At 28.1% G+C, this 10,000-nt stretch overlaps 1 protein-coding gene across 4 annotated transcripts in view; it reads right to left on the bottom strand.

Moving 5' to 3' along the window:
* Positions 1 to 10,000, bottom strand: part of LOC124951459 (anion exchange protein 2) — a 34,019-nt gene that overhangs the window by 23,053 nt on the left and 966 nt on the right. For 2 of the 4 annotated variants that reach the window (XM_047499872.1, XM_047499874.1), the window contains exon 1: positions 957 to 1,451. The exons of the other annotated variants lie outside the window; for them this stretch is intronic. The gene's annotated coding sequence lies outside the window, so the exon portion shown is untranslated. Of the gene's footprint in view, positions 1 to 956; positions 1,452 to 10,000 lie in introns of those variants that run through there. 4 annotated transcript variants of the gene reach the window in all.

Genomic DNA, 10,000 nt, shown 5'->3' on the forward strand with positions numbered 1-10,000 from the left:
GGCCACGTGAGCAGTTACAAAAAAAAAAAGAAAAAAAAAAGAAGAAAAAATAAAAAAAGAAAAAAGAAAAAGAAAAAAAAAAGGGAAAAAAAAATTCGAATTACAAAACGAAGTCAACGAACGTCGAATGATCAGATATATATATATATATATATATATATATATATATCTTATAGATTAAAAAAAAAAATATATATATATATCTTTTTATTTCTTAACAAATTTTAATTAAAATGATAATAGAGGATATTGATGATATGATAGAAAGTAGGGAAGATTACGAACTATGTACATATGTACTTATACACACACATACACACAACACACACACACACACACACACATATGTATATATATATATAAATCTTTTCGAATTCGTCACGTGGATAAAGAGTACATATCTACATATGTATGTATATATATGTGTATATATATGCGTGTATGTGAGGGTAGTTCTAACGACGGTTTAGCACTTTAACGGATTCTCATGGATTTCGCGTCGCCAAATGAATAAACGCCGATATATAAGTGAAAACTTTGAATTATGTACTTGACATGATTATTATTAATTTCTTATTTTCTCACTTTTTTCTTTTTTTCTTCATTTCTTCTTTTTTTCTCTTTCTTTCTTTTTTTCCCTTATTTTTTTTTTGTTTTTAACCTTCTTAACATCCCAAGCGAGAATAATGATAGTGTCGAGTCTGCGTTCAATGAAAAAAAAAAAAAAAAAAAAAAAAAAAAAAAAAAAAAAAAAAAAAAGAAAAGTAGAAAAGAAAAGAAGGTTGAGAAGAAAGAGAAAATAAGTACGACGAGGGGAGAAAGAAAAGAAAGAAAGAAAGAAAGAAAAAAGTGGATAAGTCGCAGCGGGGAGGGGAGGGGTGGGATGGGGGGCGGGGGTAAAAGGGGGAGGGGAGGAGAGAAAGAAAAGTTTGAAAAAAGTGAAAAACTCGAAATACCTGAAGTTGAAAAGGAAGATCAACGAGGACGACGATGACGACGACAATTCGATTCACAGTTTTTCCTTCTCCCTTTTACAAACCCTTATTTTTCTGAATCTTTTTCTTTTTTTCTTTTTTGCCCTTTCTTTCTCTTTTCTTCGAATCTCACAATTTTTGTTCCCCCCCTCTCTCTCTCTCTCTTTGTCTCTCTTTCTCTCTCTCTCTCTCTCTCTCACTCTCTCTCTCTCTCTCTCCCTCTCTCTCTTTTTCTTTCTGTCCTATCTCTGAGTTTAATACGGAAGCGAATAATACGCGTGTTACAAGGGTAACAAATCGAAGGCAAGTCCGGCACGAGAGTTACACGACGACTTCGACCGACTGTCCGAACGTTAACTGAATGGCCTCAGAAAAGAGAGTCTTTGCCTAAGCTCTCCCACTGTCAGAATCCGAGAGGAGAGTGTGTGACCAACGTTCGAACGACCGTTGTTGTTGCCGATCACTGAGCGACCAACATAAAACCGAATCGGTAGAAGGGACCCTCTATTTCTCCTCCTCCCCCCTCCTCCCCCCTCCCCCACCTTCTCCTCCTCCTCTCCTTTCTAAGCTGGTTTCTTCGAATACCATATCTACTATCTACCGTATACAACCCATCGTATTCTTATTACTATATTGTTATGTACTATATTGGGGTGTACGCGGTTATGTCCCTATGACTATAGATTATGTTAGTGTACACGTGTCGGTACATTACACCAATATAGGGATACCTTATAGCTGCTGAAGTGGTTATACCATACATACTTTAAATATATATGTGTATGTGTGTATGTATATATATATATATATATATATATAGGGTGACTTCGTTTAAATTTATCATAACAATTTCAGGTTTTATTATTCGTTCTTTAATATCGTCCTTCCGTTTCTTTTCTTTTTTTCTTTTTTTCCTCTTCCTTTTCGATAATGTTTTATGCTTTATAAGCAAGATCGTTTTTACAATTACGCTAGAACGGTGATGAGAAAGAAATAAAAATGAAAAAAGAGAGATATTATACGAAAAGAAAGGGGAAAAAAAAAAAAAAAAAAAGAGAAGAATAAATAAGAAAAGGAAAAAATTCCAGACAAATGAGGGAATGGGAGGCAGTGCAACTCTGGGGTTAGATACTAACGTGAATCATCATCACGAGACGTCGCGTGCGCCTTGGATCGATTAAGCTCATTGAAAACGAGACCGCCTTCTTCTCCTCGTGACTGTTGTCGATGGGTGCCCATCGCATACATATATAAATATATATATATATATATATATATATATATATATATGCATACATATTCATATATACATCAATCGATTTATCACGATCATTTCATCCCCCTTTGCGTAATCTTTGAATATTTATCTCTCGTTTCACTCCCAGTAGTATTTTCTTCCAAATATTTTTATACCTTTTTTTTTATTATTTTTTTTTTTTTATTTTTTTATCTTTTTTCTTTTTTTACCTTTTTTATTTTTTTTTCTTTTTTCATTTTTTTTATTTTTCTTATTTTTTTTTTCTTTTTACATGTATATAATCCCTTATAAAAGCGTAATGAAAAATTGTATAAAAAAAAAAAAGGAGGAAGGATAAAAAATAAAAAGAAAAAAAAAAAAAAAAAAAAAAAAAAAAATTAAAATAAAATAAAATGAAATATTTCTTATTACGAGATCAAATAATACTAATAGCCAATTCAATAGTAAACAATTTAACGATCGGAATATTATTCTTTCTCAATGGCGTCTTGAAAGAAAAAATTCCAAAGTCTCATTGTCAATGTTAATGATTTACAATTTAAATTTAACTGATAATCCTTTTTTAATTGAACGAATTATCTATAATGACGAAATACTTGTATACGTCATAAACGGGGGCGGGAGGGGGAGGAGGAAGAGGAGGAGGGACGAATGGATCGATGGTTTCACAATATTGTTATCTACGATACGAAAGTAATCGAACACGTTACGTATTTATTTTTTGAAAGGATAGAAAAATAAATGTGATACTGCGTACGTATTATCGTCGTTTAGAAAACATTTAGACAATTAGATCAAATTAGACAATTGGAACGTCGTTTATACATAAACATTTTTATTTACCGTTAAGTAACAATGAGATTTCTAAACGTTTATTTTATAACATAGATTTAGAAAAAAAAAGAAAAAAAAAAAGAAAAAAAAAAAAAAAAAAAAAAAAAAGAAAAATATCTCAAATCACTTGAAAATTAAGATCAAAATTTTGAATTATGAAAATTTCTAAGGAGGGAAAAAAAAAGAAGCTAGGTAAAAAGAGGAAAAAAAAAGGAAAAAAAAAAAAAAAAAAGAATGAAAAAAAATGCACACAAACATCCTCAAAGAAAATGTATGATCAAACATGGATGAATATTATGCAATCGATAAGATCTATAATTATAATATATGTAAAGAATAAAAAGAAAATAACAATTTAAAAAAAAAAAAAAAAAGAAAAAAAAAAAAAAAAAAAAAAAAAAAAAAACTTCGAACAACTCAATGTTCGTCGAAATGAGCTTAGGAGATTAAAACCAACGAGTTAGTATAGACGCAACCCTACACACCATATACAGATTATGATATTGCTGGCAGCTGTTAATTATTGAAGCATGATTCACCTTCATCGCGATACGAGAAATACACGGAAAAGATATTTTACGTCCGGCACGTTTCGAGTTACGAATACGATCTACGTTGCTAAAGCGAATTCCTTTTTTTTTCTTTTCTTTTTTTTTTTTTTTTGTATAATGTATATAAAAAAATAATCATTCTTTTATATACTCTAAAAACACATTCTCTCAAATAGAAAAGATCGTTCTATTTTTATTTACTTATCACGAAAGATCTCAATTAACGAAATGACGAGAAATACTTAATTTTATATACCTTACTAGTCGTTAAAAACACGAAAGGTTGTTTCTTATTCATTTATTTATTTATTTATTTATTTATGTATTTATTTATCGTCTCTCGTAAATTTCAGATAACGATAACTCGATTTTCCTTCATCATTGACAAAGAATAATGAACTATTCAGGATATAAAGAGACTACAATTAAATGAATAAAAGTCTATTAAAAGTTTGATCGATGTGTATTCTTATGTACCTTTTCTTATATATCCTATCCCGTCGTATATATATAGGGTGATCCCAAAAAGTTCCAAGGTCGATTGAAAAATTATCTCTCTCTCTTTTTTTTTTCCTTTTTTTTTTTTTTTTTTTGGACTAATTTTAAATCTCAAGTCATGAAACTACAGACATGGGATTTATTTTTTTTTCCTTTCTTTTTTTAAGAAAAGAAAGAAAAAGAAAATTGATAAAAAGAAGGCTCGAAAAAAAAAAGAGGTAATTGATTTTCTTTCCTAAAGTCATCTAAAAACTTTTGATCCATACTATGTTTGGTCAACATATAGGTAACAAAAAAAAAAAAAAAAAAAAAAAAAAAAAGGAGAGGGCGGAGAAAAAAAGTTAAATAATTATATCGAACAAGAATATTCTTTTATTCCTTTCTTTTTTCTTTTTTATTTAATCATATACTAATATATATATATATATATATATATATATATATATATATATATATATATATATATATATATATATATATTAGGGGGACCGGAAAGTAATGTCGCTTTCTTAAATTAAATTCGAACGAATAAATTTTTAACAAGTTTTTATTTTTAATCACAATCAAATAACGACATGCGCAGAAACGACATTACTTTCCGGTCCCTCTAATATATATATATATCAAATAAACAAATAAATAAATAAGAGTAATAACACTTTTGAAAATTAATTTTCACTTAATTCGTAATAAAACATATATATCTATAGGCATATAATCTCGGTGTGGGATAGGGAAGAGGAATGAGGAGAGTGAGGGTGTGGAGACACACAAAAAAAAGATAAAAAAAAATAAAGAGAGAGAGAGAGAGAGAGAAAAAAAAAAGGAAAACTTGATATCGCTGACTCAAACAAAACCGTCACGTTTTGTTGGGGAACACTGCTGATTATTTACTATTTATTGCCGACTACTACCGACGAGTTTTATTTCTCTACTCTTTTTCTCCCCCATCGAACAGTCAGGCTCTCTCTCTCTCTCTCTCTCTCTCTCTCTCTCTCTCTCTCTCTTTCTCTCTCTCTCTCTCTCTCTCGCAATATAAGAATTTAATCCTATTATTATTTAGAAAGGATTATTCTAACATCGTAATATCGATTAGTCCGACGAATTATTTTATCTGCCACGAATGAAATAAGCCTTTTAGATTTTTTTCCTTTTTATTCTTTCTCCTTTTATTTTTCATTTCCATAGGGAGAAAAAAAAAAAAAAAAAAAAAAAAAAAATTCAGGATTCCTTCAAATTCCTTCATTTTTATTTTTTTTTAATTATTCTTTCTAAAAAAAAATGTACATATATAATATGAAGTATAATCGTTTATGAGCTATCACATTGTTAACTCGAATATGATCGAAAATATACATATATATATATATATATTTTATTTATATTTCGAAATCGAAATGATAATTTATGAAATTCTCACGTGTTCATAGCTCGATGAAATATACATAAAGGTAATGTGAAACGAAGCGAAAGGAAATTATTTTTCGTGGCAACGTTGATGAGAGCCAAAGGATAAAGTGGAGTAGGGAAACAAAAAAAAAAAAAAAAAAAAAAAAGAAGGGTGGGGTATGGACTACGCGCCAACAAATAAAACCCCTACGATATCGTTACCCTCTCGTCTATGCTCATGAGAAAAAAAAAAAAAAAGAAAAAGGTGGGGGATAAAAATAAAAAGATTAAAAAAGAATTAAGACAAATAAAATAAAGAATAAAATAAAAATAACTATTAATATGTCTTCGACTTGAAACACACGTTCATAGAAAAATAGAAATAAAGAGGAAAAAAAAAAAGAAAAGAAAAGAAAGAAAAGTTAAAGTACATATATGAAACGTGAAAAAGGAAGGATACATAAATCGAAGAATATTATTAATAATTAAAATGAATATATATATATATATTATTATTATTATTATTATTATTATTATTATTATTATTATTATTATTATTATTAAAGAAAATGTACATCCTAGAATGGATATCGATTTAACATCGTTGAACTTGTGCACTTTTCTTTTCTTTACCTGTGTCAATGTTAAGAGGGTAAAGTGTCATTCTGAAAGCCTGTCAGAGGGTCTAACGGAACGAGGACGTTTGTAAAGGGTAAGGAGGAAGCCTTGAAAGAAGGTATCAAATCGACGTCTCCTTTATGTTGTTTTCTTTTCATCGAATATATCTGACGTATTTTTAAATAATAAATTAAACGAAAAATTAAATTAATAGTAATTTAAATTATTTTTATGATTACCACAAACCGCAAACGGAGGTTAGATTTGTTCGGGCACAGGTTAAAAAAAAACAAAAAAATAAAGAAATATATATATATATATATATATATATATGCATACACACACGCATACGCAAACACATGTATGTATGTATGTATATATATGATAATAAGACTATTTCTCTCTCTCTTTCTTTCTCTATATATCTATCTACCTATCTCTCTGTCACTCTTTTCCTTTCATTGAATTAACATATGCAAAATTAATCGAATATTTATCTCGTAAAAACAAACAGTGAACGTTTTTACGATAATTAGTATATTTGAAATTGATCAAAAAATTGTGGTTAGTGCAAAATTAAAATTTCAAATTAGAAAATTACAACACAGCGATAATATTAAAAAAAAAATTAAAAAAAAAAAAAAAAAAAAAAAAAAAAAAAATATATATATATATATATATAAATATTAATACGATTGATTAAGAAGGTAAAAATATTTCTTTAGAATAAATATAATATCATAGAGAAATATTCTCTATGATAGAAATATAAGATTGAGAATATTTCTCTATGACGAATATACGTAGTATCTTTAGACGAAAAAAAAAAAAAAAAAAAAGAAAAAAAAACATAATAAAAATTTAGGTTAGAATAAGATTAAAATTTCAATTTTGATATTTTATTGAAAGAGATAGATAAAATGGTAATTTAAATATAATATTATATAATACTATACTTTGATATCGAAATAATAAGAATTTAGGTTAATGAGTACTGGTAATAAAACGATTATTGAACATTTTAAAGTAGGCGCAATAAGTGAATAATAAGTAAATATTTCAAGAAATATTACAACGAAAAGTAACGTGAGTATGGTAGTTTTGTAAAATTTTTACGAGTTTGTTATGCGATTGAGATATACTCTACCTGTTTAAAACGACTAGCGAATCCACGTATATGTATGTATGTAAGTAAGATATTTTCTCGCTTTTATAAGATAAGCTCGGAATATTTCAAACGAGTTTCTTCACGTTTTCGACTTCTAAGATCATCTATCTTCTTTTCGTACGATCGGTAGCGTGTTATTATGGCGTTATAGCTCGGCCTATAACCTAACGCACCGGCTATTTCATCTTTCATAACTGTCCGAGTTGTTCACATAACGTCGACGATATATATATATATATATATATATATATATATATATATATATATATATGATGTACCTAGTATGTATAATATATATATACACACATACAGATACACATATGTTTATAATGATACGCACGTGCGACGATAATCTTTCTGTTAAAAAGAATGAAAAGGTAACTGGTGCAAACTAGTTTCGTTATTTTTAAATAGCTTCGAATAAAAAACGAATTTTTCACGACGTAGAATTGGATTCGAAATATGGGACGTTGCCAAAAATTCCTAGATGGGCCAATAGTTTTCTTTTTCTTTTTATTTTTTTATTCTTTTATTCTTCTTCCTTTTTTTTCTTTTCTTTTTTTTTTTTTTTTTTTGTTTTTTAACGGGAGATGTAACTTCGAAATAATAATATAAAAAAAAAAGATATATATATATGTAAATAAAGGGAGAAGAAAAAAAATGGTCTAAAAAAAAAAAAGGTCGTAAAAGAGTAATCCGATTTTTTTTTTAAATCATCTGAAAACTTACGACTCGTTCTTTATTTATAGAGGAAGAAGAAAAAAAAACGAATTTTATAGATAATATATCATTATCTAATAGAAACGAAGAATAGAAATTTATTATAATCGGTAATTAGATTTGACGAATTGTGAAAGAGGAATTTTGAAAGATATTTGACTTCGAATATTTTCAAGATAATAATTTTGATCTAACCTAAATAGGAATAAAAAAAAAAAAAAAAGAGAGAAAGGAGCCGGAACTATTTTATAATGTTTCGTTATTATTAAGCTACTTTGAAAAATCATCGCTAATTTATCGTGGATCAAATTATAAATTATTATAGTAAATATTTACGATAAGTGTTAATTTTGATCTAACCTAAAAAAAAAAAAGGCGGAGGGGAAAAGCGGACGTCCACCATTTCATAGCGTTTCGTTATTTCTTAAATAATTTCAAAAATCATGTCATTTTGTCATCGATCAAATTATAAATCATTATTATTACTATTATTATTATTATTATTATTATAAATATTTGTCATTGGATGATCATATTATTCATACTCGGATATATGTCTTTTTAAAAATAATAGCTTTAACCTAAACGTTCCTCCCCACTAAAACCCGAAAACTAAAACGAAAGATGAAGAAGAAGAAGGAGAAGGAGTAGAAGGCGACGAAGCAGATTTTAAAATAGATTTTCGAGCGTGCGTTATTGTCGATTTAAGAGCAATGTGTGCGTACGTACAATCTGCGTATGTATATTCACGAGAAAGATATTTCTATTTCAACGTATAAAATATATACGTTCATATTTCTTTGATACACAAAAAAAAGTCTAAACCTGCTTTTAGAAAATTACATTTATTCCAAAAATCGTGAAACAAAAAAAAAAAACAAATAATAATAATAATAATAATAATAATAATAATAAAGCTTTAAAATGATTCACAATTTGTGATAGTTTGCGATAAAGTGAAGTATAAGTGTAAAAAATACAGGTTAAAAACGTCGATACCTTAAAAAAAAAAAAGAAAAAAAAATCGTGATAAACAAAAAAATCTATCGAAAAAAGCGGGTCACAGTAATTTGAATATCCCGCCAAATTTCTTTCTCTCTCTCTCTCTCTCTCTCACTCTCTTTTATCATTACGATTTTATAGTGTAGATGTGTACTTAAAAAAAGAAAAAAAAAAAAAAAAAAAAAAAAAAAAAAAAGAGCAGTCACTATATCCCGGAATATTATTTCTTATCGTACGCACAAATCAAAGATAAAAAATTATCTAGTTCCGTTGTATACTCGCCGGCAGTTGTCAACCACATTGCAAACACACACATACACACATGCACGCGCCCCACCACCACATATAATAATACGAGTGTACGTAGAAACGTAAAATTTTTTTCTTTGTCCCCTCCCCCCCCCCATCCCTCTAACACATTTCGCGCGCAACATGTCGAAGAAACTTGATACGCGATCCTTTTTACATAAAGCAATAAAGTATATATATATACGCAAATTATATATATATATACACATCACACGTATTATATATATAATATATACATCACACGTAATATATATATATATATATGTTATATATGTAGACACCTATCTTCCCCGAAAAAGGAATGGTTTCTAACCGTATCAACAAGTAGCTTTTAAAGGTGTTAGAGAAACGTAACAGTTATGTTTCCTCTATATAGATACGCATTCACAAGTAAAAATATATCAAACATTATGATAATAATTCATACATAAGTAATATAACATTAACAAAAATTACAACATCGCGTGCGCATGCGCACACATGTCGTTCACGTTCTTAGAAAATGTTACGCGGCAAAATAATAGTGTTTGATTGGTAGAAGGAAAAAAAAAAATCTAATAATAAAAAAGAAAGAGAGAGAGAGAGAGAGAAAGAGAGAGAAAGAGAGATCGTAATTAGTTCGAAATTAAACGAATATCCAATTTGCAATGAATTTTAAGAAAAATTAATGCGCCAATCT

This window comes from Vespa velutina, chromosome 9 (assembly GCF_912470025.1).
Source record: "Vespa velutina chromosome 9, iVesVel2.1, whole genome shotgun sequence".
Taxonomy (NCBI): Eukaryota; Metazoa; Arthropoda; class Insecta; order Hymenoptera; family Vespidae; genus Vespa; species Vespa velutina.